This window comes from Acartia tonsa, chromosome 12, assembly GCF_053477335.1.
Source record: "Acartia tonsa isolate MP-2025a chromosome 12, ASM5347733v1, whole genome shotgun sequence".
Lineage (NCBI taxonomy): Eukaryota > Metazoa > Arthropoda > Copepoda > Calanoida > Acartiidae > Acartia > Acartia tonsa.
Window position 1 is genome coordinate 1,727,498 of NC_137271.1, and position 24,288 is coordinate 1,751,785.

The 24,288-nt window shown below is 34.7% G+C and overlaps 1 protein-coding gene across 1 annotated transcript in view; it reads right to left on the bottom strand.

Moving 5' to 3' along the window:
* The window catches only part of LOC145333918 (uncharacterized), a 155,914-nt gene extending 131,836 nt beyond the window's left edge, over nucleotides 1-24,078 (bottom strand). Inside the window, exon 1 of the mRNA XM_080179177.1 lies at nucleotides 24,020-24,078. The gene's annotated coding sequence lies outside the window, so the exon portion shown is untranslated. The remainder of the gene's footprint in view (nucleotides 1-24,019) is intronic.
* Between the last annotated feature and the right edge of the window lie 210 nt (nucleotides 24,079-24,288).

The window sequence follows — 24,288 nt, forward strand, 5'->3', positions numbered from 1 at the left end:
GAGAGGACTTTTACCCAAAGCGTCACCGAGCCCATAGGCGTCCAAGGGGGGGGGTAATGGGCCATTTGGCACCCCCAAACGATTTTGGGGGTGCCATAGGCACCCCCAAAATTATTTGAACAATACCCCCCCCAAAAAAAATTACCCCTACCTTGGGGGTGCCATAGGCACCCCCAACGATTTTGGGGGGGGTATTTATCCCCCCCGAACCATTTTGGGGGGGGTAATTACCCCCCCCAAAAATAAATGTTCTTTAAAAAAAATTTTTTGGGGGGGGTATTTACCCCCCCAAATTGAATGTTCTTAAAAAAAAAATTTTACTGAAAATTTTTTTTTGAGGGGGGGAGGGAGTAATCCCCGCTCCCCCCCCCCTAAAAAAAATCATAGTGTGACTCGAGCCTTGAGGTGTAATATATTTTATGTTCCTCGTTTGGTCTCCTAATAGTTAATGAAAAGTATATCCTAATGTTTCAATTAAATTAGATCTTGAACACCATGATAACAAAAAATTTAATAGTTTGATCATGTTTTATTTGCTTGGGCCTTTATAAGGGCTAAAACCATCCCGGGGATCTATGATGTAATTGTAAAGCACTGAAGATTCCATAAAATAGATACCTAACTAAATTAAATATTTCATTAAATAATGAAAAAGAATTTCTATAGGCGATTTCTTTTGGGAGGATGTCAGGGTGTCTCAAAACTAGTTATAAAACTTACCAGGACCCATAAGACGCTTCACTTTAAAGTATAATCATATTGGTTCATTGGTTAGTGAGTTAATTATTGTATTTTTATGTTCTAAAGAATGAGATACTACTATATATTTGAATAGTAGTGGCGCCCTTAGCATCTAAGAACTCGTGTTTTCTAAAGGGTAAAAAGGGAGGAGAAAAATAGCCTAAAACCACTCAAAGAATTGACCTATAATAGTGTGGAACCATCATGGGATCTATGTGAAGCTTTCATAAAAAGGAGAACTCAGTATTAAAAGTAATGAAATCTGAAGCTATAGTCAAATAAACCTTACTTACTACTTTATGTTATAGGATAGTACTTATTAACTTAATAGATTAGGTAGGTGCTTTTTTTACATAATTAAATTACCCCCCCCAAAAATTTTACCCCTGGGGTAAATTAGTTTGGGGGGGGGGGGTAATTACCCCCCCCAACAGATTTGGGGGGAGTATTTACCCCCCCCCAACAGACTTTAGGGGGGGTAATTACCCCCCCCAATCAAATTTTACCCCCGGGGTAAAAATTTTGGGGGGGGTAAAAAAAAATTTCGGCGCGCTTCGCGCGCCATTTTACCCACCCCAAACACGAATTACCCCCCCCCTAAAATTTTTTACCCCCCCCCAAAAAAAAGCTTGGACGCCCCTGACCGAGCCCCTAGAGGTAATACTGGTATAAGGACAAGTATGTTCATAAGAAGAACAGCATTATTTTACTATACTGAATTTAACATGGACAAGTATAAATATATAAGTAGAGCAGCAATATTATACAATTGTGATGTTTAAGTAATGTTGAAGTATATTCATAAATAGCGCGGCAAAATTATATTATGCTGTCCCTAGTAATCTCTCCTCATGGAGTAAGCATGAAAAAAAGTAAATTGCTTACTTAATTGTGCCATTTTTGTGGTAAATTACTGATTTTAACAAGTGCATTTATATCCACAAGTTTGTCAGCAACATTATGATAATCTAAATTTAACCCTTACAGATCGGGCCCCAATTCCCACCTAAATAGATTGGGGGGGGGGGTTCATATTGACCCCCCCCCTCTATCTCGGCTCCTGTTACAGTTAGAGACATAAAAATTTTCTGGTGGTTCATGTGTATTTTTAGAGAAAATTACTTTTTCTAGTCATAGCGGTCAGACCGCTCATTAGCTGCTTTTTAGCAGCCAGCCGTTAAATATTAAAACAGCTTTAGAGTGGCCAATTTTGCAGCTAGGATGACCAAATTTTAGGACAAACTTTTAATTTTTCATAACAAAAAAATACTTTTTCTGATCATCGTCGAAAAACGGCAAATAACGGAAACCGCCATTTTCGGCGGATAGGCAGTAAAACAGTGGTTGGCAACGCCAATTAATATTTTTATCTGTTTATTGTTGCTCAAGGATTTACCAACAAAATTTATAGGTCTCTAGCTGTAATATAAGCCACGATATTCATGATATATGTCTGTAGTAAAAGCCGAACAAAAACGGTCATAAAGTCGGTCAGGGAGCGGTCAAACGGTCATAACACCAAGTTTCTCAGAAGGTCATTGATATCTAAGTATTCACCAAAAAAAATTTAGGTTTTCCTTTTACACAAAAGTCATAATGTAGAAATTAAGATTTATTTAAAATTTTTTCTAAATTTGGTGCCACCTAACCAACTTTGACTGGACGCCACGACCGACACAGACCAGATATCCTTATAAGATCAACTCTTGCCGACGTATAATTACAAAACTTAAATAGTCATGAAGTCACAACTCTCTATCTTACCTACAAAAAAAATGACATTGAAATAACTAGAGGGGGGGGGGGTCAATATGACTCCCCCCCCAATCTGTAATGGTTAACAAGGACATTAGTAACGCAACATTATTCCTTCTAATGTTAACAAGGACAGTTATATACATATGTAAAACAACAACATTATACTATACTAATTTAAAACAAGGATAAGTATATCCATAAGTAGGGCAGCAACATTAAACTATTTAACAAAGTATCCTCATTCCTCTTCCCCTCTGTTTTTAAAAAACTTTCTGAATATAATTGGTTCTTACACAAGTAATTTTTTTTTATTACCCTCTTATCATTTCTATGGCATTGGGGTACCCAAAAATATAGGTACCCTAAAGTTTTTCTGTGTGTGTTTTTGTTATGCAGCAAATGCTACAATAATATTTATAATTCAGTACCAAATTTTGCCCTGGATTGTTGGGCTTGTTTTTATAGCTTGTAAGCTCATTTATTTGATTGGATCCACCTGTAAAACTGTAAAAATTGAATTTTGGGACTTTTCTTCTAGGGGCTAGTGGAACAAAAGATCCCCCAAAACACTAAAAATGTAAGTTCTGAGCTTATTTTTAAAGATATCAATCTGATTTTTTTAAAGAAAACTTTTTTAACATAACTTAACTAATTAACCATTACAGTTTCATTTCGAGACTTCCTTTCTAGAGGCTAGTGGAGCAAAAGACCCCCTCTAAAACTATAAATATGAGTTCTGAGCTTATTTTTAGTAGCAAAGCTATTCTATAATTAGTAGTAAAGCTACTCTATTATTTGAAATGTCTATCTGTCTGTCCGTCCATCTGTCAGAGACAGAAAGGGTGAAACATGATTTTTTCAACTCCTATAAAAGATACAGAGCTGAAATTTTTAGGGATAATTATGGTAATAATCTTCATATTTTCACCAAGTTTCATTAAGTTTTGCCAATTGTTTGGGGTGCTAGATCGATTCTTACATTTTTAAGGACTTTCAAGGACTTCCATGCTTTTTTTGAAAGGAATGGTAATTTCCATTTCAGGTTGTAAATCTTTTTTATTCCCAAAACTTTTAACCTTGAACTAAAATTTGTTGGTATAAATAATCCCAATAATAGAAATATGCTTTTAACTTTAAAAACTTAATTTTTTCATCACAATGTGTATAATAAAGGATGAATTCCGACATTTATTTGGCCCCCTTTTCGACATATCTCTTTAGATCTCTGGTAAATTATGCTTTTGAAAATCAAAACTCATTTTGATGAAATTTTATGAAAGTTAGGATCATGAAAATATCATTAACCTTACAAGACAAAAAAAAATGCTTTCAACTTAAAACTTATTTTAACTTTTTACTTAAAACTTATGTAAGTTACTTTTTCTTAAGTTACTTTTTCAAAATTTAGGCTCTTTCTAAAATTTTTTTCTTGTGTGGAAATGTTAAGAGATCAAGAACATATGCTACTTTTTTTGATACACTAAGTAATATGGTCTGTAAACCCTAAAAAATACTTTTTGTGTGTCATGCTGTATTACAAAGAAGCTCCACAATGATGTCTTAGTTCCTAAATGCCAAATTTCATTGGGGGTGGGGGTTATCATACCTGTACATCCCTCCCCCCTTAGACATCAGTGCACTTCATTGCTTGTTTTTATATATAATAGCTTTAAATTTGTTTTTGAATAAAAGTCTAATCCCAAATGACAAATACTATATTAGATATTTTACTATTATTTATTTATTCTAAATGTTAATAATAATTCATGAATATTTATTGTAAATATTAAAGAAACATATGTTAGAAAGAGTAGTTTTGTGTATTTCATATCAATATTAAATATATTTAATTTTAGTAATTTTTTCTCAGGAGTTTACTTCATTGGAGAACAGAGTTGATAAATCAATCAAAATATCATTAGAGTACATTAGAATCACTTCAAAGGCAGATTGTCTCAGTCTGTGGTTAGAGTGGTTTTGCTGGAACTTTATAACACAACTTTAAATCAGAAACAGAAGATTGATTTATGCAGAAAACTAGTGAATTTGATTTAAACATCTAATTTGTATAAATTTAAAACAAACTTTCATCAGTCATTTTTTAAACATGAAAAGAATATAAAATTTTTGAATGTATTGTAATACTGTATAATATCATGTAGTTTAATATAATTTGACTTATAAAGTTTTTTTTTACATTAATTATAAAATCAATTTTGCCAATTTTCATCATGAAAGTAGGAAATAAATCACAAAAAAATGGCTTGTTTAAGTAAGGATTTTGTAGCAAAAATGGAAGATTTAAGTAAGAAATTAATTTCAAAAATGGCTTGTTTAAGTAAGAATTTTGTAACAAAAATGGAATATATAAGTGGGAGATTAATCACAAAAATGGCTTGTTTGAGTAAGAATTTTGTAGCCAAAATGGAAGATATAAGTAGGAATTTAATCACAAAAATGGGTTGTTTAAGTAAGGGTTTTGCAACAAAAATGGATGATTTAAGTAAGCAATCAACCCCAAAAATGGCTTAATTAAGTAAGGATTTTGCAACAAAAATGGATGATTTAAGTAAGTAATCAACCCCAAAAATGACTTATTTAAGTAAGGGTTTTGCAACAAAAATGGATGATTTAAGTAAGCAATCAACCCCAAAAATGGCTTATTTAAGTAAGGATTTTGCAACAAAAATGGATGATTTAAGTAAGTAATCAACCCCAAAAATGGCTTATTTAAGTAAGGATTTTGCAACAAAAATGGATGATTTAAGTAAGCAATCAACCCCAAAAATGGCTTATTTAAGTAAGGATTTTGCAACAAAAATGGATGATTTAAGTAAGTAATCAACCCCAAAAATGGCTTATTTAAGTAAGGATTTTGCAACAAAAATGGATGATTTAAGTAAGTAATCAACCTCAAAAATGGCTTATTTAAGTAAGGGTTTTGCAACCAAAATGGATGATTTAAGTAAGCAATCAACCCCAAAAATGGCTTATTTAAGTAAGGGTTTTGCAACAAAAATGGATGATTTAAGTAAGCAATCAACCCCAAAAATGGCTTAATTAAGTAAGGATTTTGCAACAAAAATGGATGATTTAAGTAAGTAATCAACCCCAAAAATGGCTTATTTAAGTAAGGGTTTTGCAACAAAAATGGATGATTTAAGTAAGTAATCAAACCCAAAAATGGCTTATCTAAGTAAGGATTTTGTAGCAAAAATGGATGATTTAAGTAAGCAATCAACCCCAAAAATGGCTTAATTAAGTAAGGATTTTGCAACAAAAATGGATGATTTAAGTAAGCAATCAACCCCAAAAATGGCTTATTTAAGTAGGGATTTTGCAACAAAAATGGATGATTTAAGTAAGTAATCAACCCCAAAAATGGCTTATTTAAGTAAGGGTTTTGCAGCAAAAATGGAGGATTTAAGTAAGCAATGAACCCCAAAAATGGCTTGTTTAATTAAGGATTTTGTAGCAAAAATGGAAGATATAAGTAGGACATTAATCACAAAAATGGCTTGTTTAAGTAAGGATTTTGTAGCAAAAATGGAAGATATAAGTAAGCAATCAACTACAAATATAGCCTAAATGGCTGAGAAGGGATTAAATTTTGAGGAAAAATAATCCGGATTAAAATCTTAATCTGTAAGACATTTACGACAAAAGCGTCCGATTTGGCTGATTCTTATCAGCCACCCTTATTTTTGGGGATTTTTAGGGGTTTATAGGGCAATAATAGTTCTTCAAGTAAGCAATTAACCTACGAAAATGGCTCGTTAGTCCGACATGTCCGATTTAAGTAAGCCACTTTTGTTGTAAAGTGCGGACTTTCCCGATGTGAGCACGTCCTACTTAAATCTGACAAAAATGCTTATATAAGCACAAAAAAAGGTAAATTGCGGAGACAGAGATTACTAGGGAAAGCTTTTATGTGTAAAAACTATTTTTTTTTGTTTGGCAGATATTTTATATGGGTATTAACTAAATTTTTGTTTAGAAGTCATTGACATTTGTTACCACTAATTGTAGCTAAAGTATATTTTTAGGGGGGTTTTGAGCCCAGGGGGGCTATGGGGTTGGTGACTTCTAAAAAAAATTTAGTTATTAACCATATAACGGCCAAACAAAAAAGTAGTTTATACACATAAAAAGCCATCTCTATTGATCAAATGGTTTCTGAGAAAATTAAAGTTTGGTTCATTTTTAGGGTTTTTTTTAAGCTCAGGAGGGCTAGGGGTTGGAGGCAGGGATGGGAAGACTTCTAAACTAAAAGTTAATTTATAAGCATAAAAGCTTAAGTTTAAGAATCTATTGATCAAATGGTTTCTGAGAAAATTAACGTTAGGTTAATTTTTAGGGTTTTTGAGCCCTGGAGGGCTAGGGGTTGGCGGCAGGGGGTTGACTTCTAAACTAGAAGTTAGTTTATTATCATTATAGCTTAAGTTTAACCAATCATCTCTATAATAAATTTATAGTATAGATGTATAAAGAGCTTACTATTTGATTTCCAATTGCAAAGACCTAGAGCGTTGCAGACGAAAAATAATTTCATTAAACTTTGCTTTCTAATTTCAGCTGTTTAATGCTTTCTTCTGCTTTTGAAAAAGAAAGGGACAATTTCTGTGTAAAATTGCCATTTCTGTCTAAACATAAGTGAAGTATTTAAAACTGCCATTATCAATTTTTCACAACTAGGCTCCTGACTATACAATTATATTCATATTCATCTTTTCCGATTTACAAAACTGCATTTTTAAACCTAGTTATTTGTGATTAATGAGACATTTTTCCTAATGATGTGAATACTTTGTTGCAAATCAAAATTATCAAGTTTTTAGTGACATCTAGCGACAAATGTAGAACTAATATATTGCAGATGTTCCCAAATTTATTTTTTGCCTGAATTTACGTTGTTTTCAATTATTTTTCCGTAAAGGGTTGAGCTCTCTCTTAGGTTATGGCAAATTAACTATGTCCTTATTTTAAGTAATTGGGTTATTGTCAGTTTTTTGAGATCAGTAGATATTTTTCAAATTATTTTGAAACAGTATTTAGACTATGCAAAACGAATTTAACTAGGATGAATGTAAATATCATTGCAGCTCATACATAGACGTCCAAGAAAAGGGGTAAAGGGTGTTCACCCCTTTAGACTTTGAAATCTCCTATTTTACACCCCACAAGTTTTTTAAAAATACGTTAGATTACTCCCCTTAAACGTATGGAACCCCTCATTCAAAGTAAAAAGCTTGGGCGTCCTTGTGTTCACATTAGTTTCCAATTTGCTTTTTATTCTTTTGCCAGCACCCGGTTGTATTTACATTTTTGAAAGATTCAGCTGATTTGAAAGACCCAACCCACAGACGGTACAAGGCCTTTGAGAACGGAACAGGGTTACAAATACTATTTATCACTCTATATATATTACTTTAATATCTCTATTGATCAAATGAATTCTGAGAAAATTAAGGTTAGGTTAATTTTGGGGTTTTTTGGAGTCCTGGAGGGCCAGGGTTTGGAGGCAGGGGGGTTAACTTCTAAACTATAAGTTAGTTTGTAAGCATAAACGATTAAGTTTAAGAAATCATCTCTATTGGTCAAATGGTTTCTGAGAAAATAAAGGTTAGGTTCATTTTTATGGGTTTTTTTGATCCCCGGAGGGCTAGGGGTTAGCGGCAAGGGGGTGACTTCTATACCAAAAGCTAGTTTATAACCATAAAGGCTTTTGTTTAAGAAATTATCTCTATTGGTCGAATGGTTTCTGAGAAAATTAAGGTTAGGTTCATTTTTAGGTTTTTTTGGAGCCCCGGAGGGCTAGGGGTTGGTGGCAGAGGGGTGACTTCTAAACTAGGAGTTAGTTTATAACCTTAAAAGCTTAAGTTTAAGAAATCATCTCTATTGGTCAAATGGTTTCTGAGAAAATAAAGGTTAGGTTCATTTTTATGGGTTTTTTTGATCCCCGGAGGGCTAGGGGTTAGCGGCAGGGGCTAACTCCTATACCAAAAGCTAGTTTATAACCATAAAGGCTTAAGTTTAAGAAATCATTTCTATTGGTCGAATGGTTTCTGAGAAAATTAAGGTTAGGTTCATTTGTAGGGTTTTTTTGAGCCCCGTAAGGCTAAGAGTTGGCGGCAGGGGGGTGACTTCTAAACTAGAAGTTAGTTTATAACCATAAAGGCTTAAGTTTAAGAAATCATCCCTATTGGTCAAATGGTTTCTGAGAAAATTAAGGTTAGGTTTCAAAAAGCATCAAAAAAGCTTCAGTTACATCCCCCTTAAACTTCAGGTTCTTCAATTTTAAATTCTTCGATATCAATTTTATCAATATTGTTGTAAGAGTCTTTATCATAAATATTCTCATTATCAGATAGATAATCACCAGATGTTTCTTCTTTTATATAAATATCAACATCATCCTCTTTAACAGAGATACAATTCTCTTTGAAGATCAATACTAGAAAATATTTTGCTGCAAATAATACAGGTAAAAGATTTCAATGCATTAGTTTCTTCTACAACATTTGTAATTTCACAAATCATGGTTTTGGAATCATTATTTTTGTCATAATTCAAGGGATAATAAGTCTTTTTACTTTCCTCAACAACATTTGTAGCTTTACCATCAATCTGAATTGTGAGAGGATCTTTATTAAGAGTTTCTTCAAGACTGTGTTTATTATTTATTTCAGACAATGATTTTATATCTAAAGATGACACAAGTTTTCTTAGCTTGACATTAACAGGTTTCATTGTTGATAGTAGACAATTAGTATGTTTCCTTATATGAATGTCTCTATTTACTTTCGGTGAGAATGATTTACCACATATTTTACATGAATATGGTTTCTCACCAGAATGTTTCCTCATATGAGTGTCTCTATTTCCTTTCTGTGAGAATGATTTTCCACAAATTTTACATGAATATGGTTTCTCTCCAGTATGAGTTGTCATATGCATATTTTTACTTTGAGTAGTGGTGAATGATAAAAAACATATATTACATGAATATGGTCTCTCACTAGTATGTGTTCTCATGTGTGAATCTCTACTATATGCTTGTGAGAATGATTTACCACATATTTGACATGAATATGGTTTCTCATCAGTATGAGTTCTCATATGTATATCTCTAGTGTCTTTGGCTGAGAATGATTTGCTACAAATTTTACATGAATATGGTTTCTCACCCGTATGTGTTCTCACATGTGTGTCTCTATGTCCTTTCTGTAAGAATGATTTACCACATATGTCACATGAATATGGTTTCTCACCTGTATGTGTTTTCATATGAATGTTTCTATTACCAGCTCTACTAAATGTTTTGCCACAAATCTGACAAGAGTTCTTCTCTTTTTCACTATCCATTATTCTATGCTGTCATATAATTACAGATATTTAATATTCCTACAGTGGCATCAGTCACAAATCTGAAATAGTAAACTTATATAATTTTGAATAAAATGAATTATTTACTTATTATTTCTGTCTATTCTTTACTATTGTAATGTACATTTTTTAAATGGTATTAATATAGAACACCTGCCATACTTAATGGTAAGTAATATACTGCATTGTTATAAGTTAGTCGAATGCCCAATATAAAATCCTTTATACCAAATTATTTGTTATCATTTGATGGTTGTATTTCAATGCTATACACAATCAAACAATTAAATATTACATTAGAATCTTTTCTTATACATTTAGCTAATAGCTGCATAGCTACTTTTAAAGAGGGGGGGCGGATGTGCCACTTTTTGAAACCAAAAGTAAAACGGGCATGATCTCAGCCCATAAAAGAGTTACAGCTCTAAAATTCGGCACAGCAGTTTCTTTTGTGGAGAACAATATGGAACTGTGAAGAAACGGCGGCGGAACCGCCGCTCCCGCCGAATTCATAAAAATTATGAGAGAAAATATTTAATCTCAGATGATTGAGATTTGTCTAATTTGGCGAAAAAAAGCAAACAAAATTTCGGCAGGAAACAGCGGTTTTAGGTGGGAGCGGTGATTCCGCCGCCGTTACTTCACAGTTCCATATTGTTCTCCTCAAAAGCAACTGCTTTGCCTAATTTTAGAGCTGTAACTCTTTAATGGAATGAGATCATGCGCGTTTTACTTTTGGTTTCAAAAAGTGGCACATCCGCCTCCCCCCTTTTAATAATCTAGATTTTCTGTAAAGTCATTATTGAAAAGAGAAATACTAGGTATAAAGTTATAGAATTATAAATTCATTAAATACTTACAAATAAAGGATGTGAATCAAAAAATTTTGTTGAGAGCTCAGTTCTGACTGGAACAACCAACAATATTTCCTCAGCAAGCTGAAATAATTAAATTAACATAATAAAGGGATTGCTCCTGATAAGATATCTTTAGCAGGGGCAAATAATGATTCAGCAAAAAAAAAGATTTTGTTTAAATAATTTGGAAATTATAGATGTAGCACAGAAATTAGGATTTACCTGAAGTAGTAAACTTTATATTACCATGCAGAGGTAGGTAGGTAGGTATTACAGAAGAAAAAATTATTTAATCAAAGGATAAGTTGCATTGCTAGTAATATTATGCAAGTGGTAAAAATAGAATCTACTCAAAAGAAGACACATAATACATAATCAAAGCAGTAAAGGCATTATAAGTAGGTACCTAATGAGTGTTACATTTAGAAAAAAGAAGTAGACATACATTTATATATTACAAAATTAAAAGTTCATAATTTAGAGTTTAATTTTTTTTTATAAAAGAACAAGTGTTGGCCAAGAGAATGTTCTGACACTTTTGCGTAAACAGTGATTATAAGCTTTGTCTTTGGAGTGAGAGGATAGATTATTTTACAAAAAAGTTTCCTTTTGGGATGTAATTTTCCTATTTAAAAAAAAAATTGGATTTAGCCTCCAGGCCTCCAGGTTGTCTCTGGACAGGTAAAAATGAAAAAAAAGAGTTCAACTTGTAAAACAAAATATGCATCGTATATATTTATTTTCACAAAAACAGCATGACGATGTTTAATTGTTTGTTATTTATGGCAAAACAAAATTATATATGTTTGATGTTGTATTTGTAACTTATGCTTGAAATCATGAAATACACTTAATGCAACTATCCCTTTGCTAATACTCTTAACCAGGCGAAAATATTGGGGGGAACAATCAAAAAATTTTGTCAAATTATTAATTACAGTAAACACATTTTACTCACCTCTATAAGCTTCTATTCCTACTTCTCATTTCTTTCAATACAATTTGTATTTATCTGAAGAAAAAAAATTACTGTACATTTATCTGTACATTACTAAAAAATATAAGGCAAGCTTTGCATCAAATGTGTGTTCTAAAGCAAAATAAAGATATTACAGTTAAACAAAATGCAGTTAAAAGGGTTAAAATTTAACAAAAAAAAACCTTTTGTTGTATTGTATTATAAAAATCTAATAATGTTAAATCTCACAAGAAAATAATTATTAATGAAGAAAAAATATTCTTTGATAATGAAAAGTATTTGGCTTTGAATGCCAAAAATATCATTCAATGATTGATAAGAATAAACATTATGACAAGAATTTACAAGAATATATATTACAGATTATAACATTTAAAACAAATACAGTGTGTTTTTTTTTATGAGAACTTTTTTGAAAGCAATTTTACCCCACTTATAGTTATCAGAATTTAATGATTAATGGCTTATTTTCTTCGTTTTTTAGGGCAATTAATAGAACAACAAAAAAATATTTCAGTTTTTATTTAAAAAGTACAGTAAAATCTAAATTTCAAAACTTAGGTGTCAACATATAAAAATGGTTTTAGCGCATTTTTCTTATGCTCAAATAATCAACCTTTTGCAAGAATGGCTGCTAAACACTTCAAAGTTGAGATATAGAGCTAACAAGGATGACAACATCCATAAAAGCGAAGCACTGAAACGGTACGACAAACGGACATTAACACTTGTATAGTGTTAGAACTTAATTATCATAATATAAATTTATAAGAGTCAAAGCAAAATTGTAAGTAAATTTGTTGAAAAACTGCTTGATACAGGAAAAATTTTATGGACATACTTACATTTTTAGGACTTGATTATAGAGTTGCTTCGCTTAATACATTATACTTTGTTGTCCCAGGAATCAATATACCAAAAATCAGATCAATCCGATGATTAGATCACATAAAAATTTGTTGTTAAAAAAGTAAAAAAATCAACATGTTTAAAATGGACGTACGGACATTTTGGTAATGATTATGGAGTTGCTACGCTTTCTAAATCGTACCTAATTACCAAAGGAATCACCATGCAAAATTTGAAATCGATAGGACAATTCTAACATGCCTAAATTAACGGAAAAAGCTATCCGTTACGGACGTACGGACGGACGGACCGACCCTAATTATAGAAAAGCTTCGCTTTTAAAAATGTACACAGATACTATTAGGGACATGTACTAGAACATATCAAAGTTTGAAGGTCATATCTCAACCAGGGAGGGAGTACTGGCCCCCCAAAGTCGACTACAGAAAATCCATTTTTTTAAGAAAAATGCGCTAAAACCATTTTTATATGTTGACACCTAAGTTTTGAAATTTAGATTTTACTGTACTCTTTAAATAAAAACTTAAATATTTTTTTGTTGTTCTATTAATTGCCTTAAAAAACGAAGAAAATAAGCCATTAATCATTAAATTCTGATAACTATAAGTGGGGTAAAATTGCTTTCAAAAAAGTTCTCATAAAAAAAAAACACACTGTATAAGTATTCATAAATGGGTTATATCAGATTATTAACTAAACATCTGGTTCTTCAAGTTTAAAGTCTTCAATATCAATTTCATTAATATTTTCATAAACCTCTGAATGATCAATATTGTCACTATCATAGAGATAATCACCAGTTTCTTCTTCTTTTATATTAACATCTGCATCAGCTATGTCAATGAAAGCAGGCTCCTCTTTGATAGAGAGAGGGTCTTTAGCAAGGGTTTCTTCTTCCTTAATTTCTTCCATTACATTCATGATATTAGGAGCTTCATCATTATTCACATGCTCATCTTTAGTAGTTATGATATTTTCTTCATTTATATCTTCATCCATCATGTTTATAGGATTAAGATCTTTCTGTTCAGTTTCCTCTACAACAGTTGTAATTGTTCCATCTATCTTAATTGTGAGAGGATCTTTATTAAGAGTTTCTTCTTCACTAATAGAATAAAGACTGTGTTCATTATCTATTTCAGACAATGATTTTATTTCTAATGTTGAAAGTTTTCTTAGCTTGACACAAACAGGTTTAATTGTTAATAGTAGAACATTGTAGTTGTACTTTTGTACAGTCTTATGTTTATCAACATTCAGAAATGATTTACTGCATTTATCAGATGTATCTAGTTTCTTTCCAGTAATATGTTTCCTAACATGTCTGTCCTTATTTCTTTTCTCTGAGAATGATTCTTCACATAATTCACATGAATATGGTTTTTCTCCGGTGTGTGTTCTCATATGAGTGTCTTTATTATCTAATCGTGAGAATAATTTTCCACATATATGGCATGAATATGGTTTCTCTCCTATATGTGTTTTCATATGTCTGTCTTTTTTACCTAACTGTGAGAATGATTTACCACATATTACACATGAATATGGTTTTTCACCTGTATGTATTTTCATATGAGTGTCTTTACTTTAAGCTGTGGTGAAATATTTATTGCATGTTGTTGTTGTATTGGCTGTTCTTTGTCCGTTTCCGGTCCGGGTTGTCATCAGAAGGATGGTGGGGGGGGGGGGCTTATGGTGGGGGCTCTGGAGGTGGGCGGAGGAGGGGAGGAAGACTAGTGAAACTTGGATGGGTGGAGAGGAAGGCAGCTACATGGGAGGGATTTTGCCAAAGGTCCATAGGAGTGAGATTTGTGGGATTATTTGGGCAGGAAAAGAGATGTTGGACAGTTTCTGGGGTGGGATTGGCGGGACAGGATGGGCAGTTGGGGGTAAGAGAAGCGTTAATGGAATGGAGGTAGCTTTGGAGTTTAGGACAATAGTTGGATCTTAATTGGGAGAGGATGGTTCTGTAGTGCCTGGGAAGTTGGGTCTCGGAAGGGTTGATGTCAGGGGGGGCGTGGTTGAGGACAGGATTTGGGGGGTAAGAATTTATGGCTTGGGTAACAGCAGAGGTGTGGAGTCTGGAGATTGTGGATTTGTAGTTTGTAGGAAGGAGGGTGTTGTCGGGTGAAAGAAAAGGTTGTAGGGTAGGAAGGAACATGGATTGAAGGGTGGATTTTTTGGATCTAGGGCCAGGGGGGGTTGTGACATTGTGGAAGGATGGATGGGAGGGACGGAGGGAGGAGGCCAGGTACTGGGAACATAAAAGGGAAAGGTGGTTCCGTACTGGTAGGATTTTGGTTTCTTGGTGGAGGTGGCTGATAGGAGATTTTTTAGTGGAACCAGTACAGATGCGGAGGGATTGGTTTTGGAGGACTTGGAGTTTGTCAATGTTGTTTTTGGAGGTGTTAGGGAACCAAACAGGACAGGCATAGGTGGTGATGGGGCGGAGGAGGGTGTTGTAGGTGGTGAGGAGGGTCTCCTTCTGGTGGCCCCATTTGGTGCCAGCCAGACATTTGAGGATTCTAAGGCGGGAGGAAATTTTTGAGGAAATGGTGGAGACATGGGAACTGAAATTGAAAAAGGTGTCAAAGGTAACTCCAAGGATTTTAGGGGTTTTCTCAAGGGGAAGGGTGGAGCCATTAATTTGGACTTGAGGATGGAGGTTGGATTGGTGTTTGCGGTCGGGAGTAAAGAGGGTGACAGTGGATTTGTTGGGGGCGATGGAGAGGCCGTTGGAGGAGGCCCAGTCAGCGATTGAGGAGAGGTGGGAGTTGATGGATTCAACTGACTGGGGGATGTCAGGAGAGGAGTGAAAGGAGTTAAGGTCGTCGGCATAGGAGGAAGTGAGGGCAGGGGGAATGTGGGGGGCATCTGCTATGTAGAAGTTGAAGAGGACAGGGGAGATAACAGAGCCTTGGGGGACACCAGTGTGGACGATTTTGGGAGAGGCATTGGTGTTTTGGTAGGAACAGAAAGCCATCCTGCCACGCAAGTAGCAGGACAGCCATCTGATGATGTTAGGATGAAGGTTGGAGGAGGAGATTTTTTGGAGAAGGAGGTGGATGGGGATGCAGTCAAGTGCTTTGGAAAGGTCGATGGAGGCAACAGTTGTGCGGCTGGGAGGGAGGTTTTGATTGAAGCCATTGGCAATGGTGGTGGAAAGGTTGAGAAGGGAGGAGGTAGTGGAGTGGAGGGGTTTAAATCCGTGTTGTGAGGGGTGGGTGGTAAGGGATTGTTTTAGGTAGGGAAGGAGTAGGCGTTCAAGGACTTTTGCAGCAGGACAGAGGAGGGAGATTGGGCGGTAGGAGGTGGAGAGGTCAGGGGGTTTACCAGGTTTGAGGAGGGCAATGATTTTGGATAGTTTCCAAATGGCAGGGATGTTAGCAGCGGAGATGGAGAGGTTGAAAAGTTTAGTGAGGTAGGAAATGCCATTTGGACCAAGGTGTTTGAGGTGAAGGATGTTAAGGTTGTCAGGGCCAAGTGCAGAGGAATTGGAGGAATTTTTAATTGCTTCAAGGACAAGGGCAGGGGTGAAAGGTTGGAAGTCTCTGTTAAGGTGGTTACGGCGGCGAATTTTGCGGATGATTTTTCTGGAGAAAGGGTTTGAAGTGTGGCGGGAGACAGAGGTGAATTGACTGGTGAAGGATTCAGCAATGTGGAGGTGGGAGGTGTGGACTTTGTTGATGTTGAAGGAAATGGGTTGGTTGGAGGGAGGGGAGTTGTTTTTGCCGGAAAGGGATTTGAGGAGGGACCAAAATTTGGAAGGGTTTGTTCTATGGTCGGATTTAGAAAGGGTTTCTTGCCATTTTTTGTTGGAATGTTGGTTAACTATTAAGGAGATTTGGTCATTAAGGATTTGGATTTGAGGATCATGGGGGTTGGTTTCTCTTAAGGAGTCTCTTTGCTGGATGAGGGGTTTAGCAGACTGAGGGAGGGAGGGGTTTTGGTTTTTGATGAAGCTGGCAGGGACAGTGTGTTTGGAGGCAGTTTGAAGGATTTGGCGAAAAGTGGCTTCACCTTGGGAGCAGGAGGAAGGGTCAGGAAGGTCTTCAAAGAGGGTTTCGGTTTCAAGGGTAAAGGTGTCCCAGTCTGCTTTATGGAAGTTGTGGAAGGTTTTAACAGGGCGGGGGGTACTGGTGATTTCAGGGAGGGAGAGGAGAATGGGGAGGTGATCAGAGCGGAGGGTGGTGAGGGTGTGCCAGGAGAAATCAAGGGCAAGGTGGGCAGAGCATAGGGAAAGGTCAGGGGATGTGGGTTGGCCGTTGGGGGGAAGGCGGGTAGGGGAATCCTCGTTGAGGAGGCAGAGGCTGCTCTCATTGAGAGCTTCCAGCAGAGCCTCCCCACGATTCATGGCAGATTGGCCAAGGGTGATGGAGTTCCAGGCGGGGTTGTGGGCATTGAAGTCACCGACTAGGATAAGGTCATTTGGATTTTCAAAAAGGAGGTTAAAGTCAGGAGTGTATTGTGGGGGGCAGGAGGAATGTGGGGGGAGGTAAAGGTTGATGATTTGTAGAGGGGAGCCATTGCGGGAAATTTGGATGCCATCAACCTCAAGGGGGCCATTGGAGAGGTGGTTAATGTTAAGGTGTGTGAAGGGGATGTCTTTGGCAATGAGGAAGGCTATTCCTCCACCAGGTCGGTCTTGTCGATCCTTCCTGATGAAGTTATAGCCAGGGAGAGGTTTAGGATTGGATTTGCAGGAGAGTTTAGTTTCTTGGAGGCAGGTAATTGGGATGTTAAGGGTTGAAATAAGGTTGTGGAGTTCATCTTGGGTGGTAAGGAGACCATTACAGTTGAATTGGAGGATGAAAGGTTTACCAGGAGGTTTGCGGGGGGCAGGGGTGGGGGGAGGAGGGGGCGGGGGTGTTTGAGGGTGTGGTGGTGATGGAGGTGCTGTTGGGGAAGGTGGGGGAGACGGGGAGTTGGGTGTGGAGGGTGAGGGAGGGGGGGAATTTTGGGGGGAACAGGAGGGGCATATCCAGAAGGGAGAATAGTGGGTGGAGGATGGAAGGAGGGAACATTTGGGGTGGACCCATTGGAGGCAGGAGTTACATTGGAAGGAGCCAGTGGATTTTGTAACACCTAAGGAACAGATAGGACATGGAAATTTGGGGCTACGGGATTTAGGTGGGGGTGTAGGTTGTTGGGGGGAAATAGGTGAGAAGGGGGTAGGGGAGGCAGAGATGCAGGGTGGACAGGACCAGTTAGAATTGTATTCGGATTTGGATGAGAGGAGGGAACATTTAGGATGAACCCAAAGTTGGCAGGAGTTACAGAGGAAGGCACCAGAGGAGCGGGTAATGTTGCGGGAGCAGGTAGAGCAAGGGTATTTGGGACCAGGATTTGGATGGATGTCGCCAGAGAGGATGAGGGGAGGAGGGGGGGTGATGTTGGATGTGATGTTGGAGGGTTGGAGTTGAAAGGCCTCCAAGGCCTCCAGAGCTGACAGGGGCTTACTTAAAAGCCCTTTAAGCCAGCCCCGTGGGGGAAACCCGGACGGGAGACATGGCTGTCAGAACAGGTGGTTTGGTGCAGGTTTGCCCGGGGGTGTACATCTTCTTCTCCTCCTCCCCGGATAGGTCCACTGCGGAAAAGCTTGCACTGCATATATCACATGAATATGGTTTCTTACCAATGTGTGTTTTCATATGATAATCTTTACCATGAGATGAAGTAAATGATTTATCACACACATTACAGGCATATGGTTTCTCTCCTGTATGTGTTCTCATATGTCTGTCTCTACTATTGGAATGTGAAAACGCTTTTGCACATATATGACATGAATATGGTTTTTCATTAGTATGGGTTCTCATATGTTTATTCTTATCACTATATCTAGTAAATGATTTCTCACATATTTGACATGTATATGGTTTCTCACCTGTATGTGTTCTCATATGAATGTCTCTACTTTGAGCTGTACTAAATGTTTTGCCACAAATCTGACAAGAGTTCTTCTCTTTTTCACTATCCATAATTCCATGCTCTTTTATAATAATAGATATTTGATATTCCTACTGTGGCATCAGTCACAAATCTGAAATAAAAAACTCATATGATTTCAAATAAAAAAAGTTTTCTACATATTAGTTCTTTACTATTATGAATTATGTTTATTTCAATGGTATTAAAATAGGACACCTGCCATACTTAATGGTAAGTAATATACTAAATCATTATGACTTTATAAGTGAGTCTTATACCCGATATTAAATATTTTAATAATAACAAAATTAATTGTCACCATGTGATGGTTGTATCTCATTGCTATACATAAGAACACAATTATTTGTGATACAATTATCAAGTAGATACTCCTATTTTGAGAAAAAGAATTACAATTTTCTATTCAATGTTAGAGAAGCTATAGAAATATAGATCATGCACAAATGAATTATAGATTTACAATGGTACTAAAACTACTTACCTTAATATTTTTCTGCTACTCTTTAGTGACCCAAGTTTTTACTCAGTGGCCTGAAACGATTAAATAAATAGGTACATAAATAAAAGATTTAATATTCATGTAAAATAAATATTTATACATTTCTAGTACCAGATGAATTAACGAATGTTGTTGTTGTTGTAGCCATGATTCTCTGAAGTTAGGACTCAGATGCACACGGAGACTGGAAGTGAGAATCCTTTGGCCAATCTTAGATTGGTAAGCTTCGCGCACAGCTGATTGTATTCTATGTTACATTACAAGCTGACCCGCAATTCTTGTGGAAGCTATTTAATTATTACATCACCCTGGCCTAGAGTTTTGGCAGGTGTTCCATATTAAGCCACCCTAATTAATGGCACTCTCATACGAGGAGCATGGATGAGGGAAAGCATAGTTAGAGCTGCTTGATTTGTAGAATCCTAACTTCCTACAAATCTCCCCCCTTACAACCCTAGGGCATCTTAGGGAAGGTTGCGTGATCATAATCTGACAAATTGCGACAGTACAAAGTCTATGTGGGGACTTGCACTCGGTTTCTCCCAACCATAGCGTAGTGCGCTAACCACTACACTATGGGACACCCTTAATTAACGAATCCAGGTATTTTTAAAAGAATTTTCAAGAAATGTATGATTTTAAATGGAATATAGTGCTAGATTCTTTCATACACAGTTTATCTTCATTTCATCCTAACTTGATAATATAACTGCATTTCATTTTGTGGATTTAAATGTGTATCTTTAAGTAACCTTCCTTAAGCATTTATTAGTATATTCTTAGGGTGCCTTTGATTATCAGATGACTCTAACCTAATTTTGGGGATAATTTTCTCAAAAATGTTCACCTGAAATTCTTAGTGAGCCAGGGATTCTTTATATTTTAACTCGTTTCTTTCATTTCATTTTATTAATCTGAAAAAAATATATAATTAAGTTATATGGCAAATCGGTATATATAAAAAAAATTTAATTTACACCAGGTAGGTAATATTTTTGTTTTTAATTACAGATATTTGTGGATAAAAATAGGAAACATTTATACAAAATCAAAAGGTATTATCCTTTTAGCATTTTTATTCAATTTTTTAAAGTTTTGGTACCCACTCCTCGACGAACCTATGACTCTGGCCGCGGCGCTCAGCCCCAATATGGCCTGACCTAACTTAACCGTAAAAAAAATAATCATTCTCGGCCAGGGTTATAGTTTTGTTGGGGGGGGGGGGGGGGGGGGAGATACCAATCTTTTTAAAATTGAAAAACAAATTCTATGACGATAACACCAAATTAAAAAAGAATCAATAACAGAAGTCTTTTGGGACATTTTGTTAATTTCCATCTTGTTTATGGAGTTTTATGGACTCTGAATATGCTTCTGTAGAATATTATTTAATTCAAATTAAAAGAAGCATTTCAAATATCCTTATCAAACAAAGTTAAAAATATTTCTGAAGTATTAGAGTATGAATCTCAAATATTATTTACACATTCTTAATCAAATATTTACATTGCTAGCGGCTACGCCCCTAAAGGTCTCTAGGGGCACTTGAAGGGATGGATTTGAATCCCAAAACCCTATTTCATTTATTTTAGATTTTGAAAAAAAGTTTAATTTTTTTTTAGGGGGGGGGGGGTGGAAGATCTTTTGGTACAAACAAACAGACATTTTGTTACTTTATTATAAAGGTTTTTATTTTAACTACAGAATTTAGGTACTTTCAAAGCATTAAATCACACTAAAATTTGCTGTATAATCATTATTAATAACAATGTCTATAGTAGTAGCTAAGTACTAATAAGAATAATAATATATACTAGCTAGGTACTAAGGCAAATCTGAGGTAAATTCTTCCCAATATTTTTTCACCAAATCTTCTTCTTCAACTTCTATTTCAGCATTTTCTTTTTTTACTTGAGAAATATTATTTTTATCCTCTTCCTTAATAAATACTTGTTCAAATTCAGGATTATCAATATTTTTGTCTCTAATATCAATATTGTTGTCACTAATATCAATATTGTTATCACTAATATCAATATTGTTGTCACTAATATCAATATTGTTATCACTAATATCAATAGTGTTGTCACTAATATCAATATTGTTGTCAACAACTGGAATATTATTCTCACTAGTATGTACTTTATGAGTCTTAGCATGTTTATTTCTGCTGCTTGAATGAGTAAATGATTTTCCACATATTTCACATGAATATGGTTTCTCACCAGTATGTGTTCTAATATGAGTATCTTTATTTTGAGCTGTAACAAATGATTTTTCACATATATTACATGAATATGGTTTATCGCCAGTATGTGTTCTCATATGTCTATCTTTATGACTTGAATTAAAGAATGATTTACCGCATATATCACATGAATATGGTTTATCTCCAGTGTGTCTTCTCATATGTAAATCTTTACTACCTGACTGTAAGAATGATTTACCACATATATCACATGAATATGGTTTCTCTCCTGTATGTGTTCTCATATGAGTATATTTATGACTTGAATGTGAGAATGACTTACCACATATTTCACATGAATATGGTTTCTCACCAGTATGAGTTCTCATATGAATGTTTCTATTACTAGCTGTACTAAATGTTTTGCCACAAATCTGACAAGAGTTCTTCTCTTTTTCACTATCCATTATTCTATTCTGTTATATAATTATAGATATTTGATATTCCTACAGTGGCATCAGTCACAAATCTGAAAGAGTAAACTCATTTATTTTTACTTATTTACTTATTCATTTTTTCCATTCTTTTCTATTGTAATGTATATTGCTCAAAATGGTATTAAAATAGGACACCCAAAAAACATAAAGAAATTAAAATAAAAAGTTTGCCATGAATGATTCAAATGATAATAATTTTTGGAAAAGGGTGAGAAAAAAAAATTAGCCAGTTCGGTTACCTTTTATCTCAAATTTACATTGTACAAAGGTATGTAAGTAAAGGGATAAGACCATGGCTGATAAATTTAGGTACATACCAACAAAACTAACATTTGATGCTTTTGATGCCACGTTTTTATAAGTCTTTGGGGACTAGTGTAATAAACAGCCCATTATCCCCTCCCTCCCTGTGTTGTACCCCATTAAAGCAACTGTCCTGTTTGGAAGTCTTAGAATATAAACGTTTATGGCAAAATATCAGAAATGCTACAATTATAAAAAATACTTACCTTATACAAAGAAGATTAATACAACTTATTCGTAGACCTCAATTCTGATTTGTACAACTCACAATATTTCCTCAAGAGTCTGAAAAAGATTAATATATTAATACAAAAAAAAACATCATTAATCTATAATACAAAGTAAAACAATATCTGTACGTCTGTCTTAAGCTTAAGATCTCAGTAAACACTGAACCGATTCGAAGCTACTACTCCTGTAGTGTTTTATGTGCTATTTTTTCGGGATGTTGGAAACCCCTAAACCCACAAAAAAGAAGAAATACCCCAACCAAATAAAAAATAAATATTTCAATAGAATTAAATGCCAAATTAGGCAGTTTGGAATCATTTGAGACGATGTTATTTTTATCAGAAACTTTTCCTTTTATGACTAACCGTGGGAATTTTTTAGAATTTCTCGTGTTCCTTAAGGTAAATCCTAATTTCTGTGCTATTGAAGAGAATTTAACAAAATCTTTTACTGGGTCAGTGTTTGCAACTTTAATATGTTCCTTTAGCCCCACTGCTGACGAATTTCACGCTGAATCAGACAATTTGTGTGATGATTTGAATAAATACATATTTATTTCATTAAACATTTTAATTTGGAATCATTATTTTCTTTTTAATTTTCACTACAACGGTTGCTTCTGAGAAGAAATCATTAGCAAAGGGAAATAATACTTAATAAAAAAATTTGTTTAAATAATTTGGAAATGATGGATGTAGCTCAGAAATTATGATTTAGCTTAAGGGTTGTAGACTATAGATTATCATGTACAGATTGTACTTCTGGAAGAATAAAAAAAATGCCCTGAGGGTCTTTATAAATTTAAAAAAACCTCTAAAAATATTTAAAAATCTTCCAATTAAAACCTTCATTGAAAGAAATGGATTATAGCAAGACGCTAGGTGAAGAAAAGTGCAATTCTTAATTTGAAGATTTTTAAAATATTTGTTGGAGGATATTTTAATTTTGATTAAAATTTTAAATCTGTCTGAGAGAAATTTGTTTATATAGGAATGTCTAATCACTACCATGATAAGGAATGGTTATTTTTTGTTCAAGTGATTAAAGGATGGAGCAATAGCGAAATAGTGATTAGAAATACTTTAAAGCATTAGTTGCATGTAATATTATGAAAGTGATTAAAAATATTCATCTGCACAGAAGAAGACATTTACAGATATTATCTTCTTATATCTTCATATAGCTTTATCTCTATCTATTCATTAGTAGGTACCTATATAAGTAGTATTTAAAAAAAAACAAATATTACAAAATTAATAGTTCAATATTTAGAGTTTTATTATAAAAGAGCAAGTATACAATTACAAGGGACAGAAGAATAATCCTGCGACTGTTGCTCAACACACAGCGCACTTGCTTGTTGTCAGGGAGGTGATAGGTTCGAATCTTGGCTTAACACCGCGTCATAACTAAAGATTAAATATGGTTTCTACTGTTACTAGGTCAGGTGCGCGACACTAATAGTTAGAGTAGGGGGAATGTCTTGGCCCAAAACAGTCACAACTCATTACCATGAACAGTTAGGACTTCTCAAAGGTCGTGCAATCAAAGGGTTGGCTGTCTGATGGGTGTTACTTGACCTAATACCCAGGGTTTCTGGACAGAAAAGGAGACATTTGGCTCCCCTTGGTTATCATGGGTTGTTGGACCATGGCATTTTAATGTCATGAACAGCATCTCTGCCCGTATGAGGTAAGCCTATGAGTGAGTTTTGCCTAATTAAATTTAGAAAATATTTAATAAGCACATTTTACTAACCTTTACAGTAATCCACAATTTCTATTCCTCATTCATTTCAATACATTTTGTATTTTTCTGAAAAAAATTATATTTTAACATATGAAGTATGTTCTGTACATCAATACAATACAAAGGAATTTGAACTTTAAACTTGCCTAATTTAATTTTCATATCCAACACATGTATTGAACATAATTAATAGATAAAAATAATACATAAAATTAAAGCTATCATTAAGAAAATGTATTTAAGCAGAAAATATAGTAAATTGCAGTACAAAAAAAACT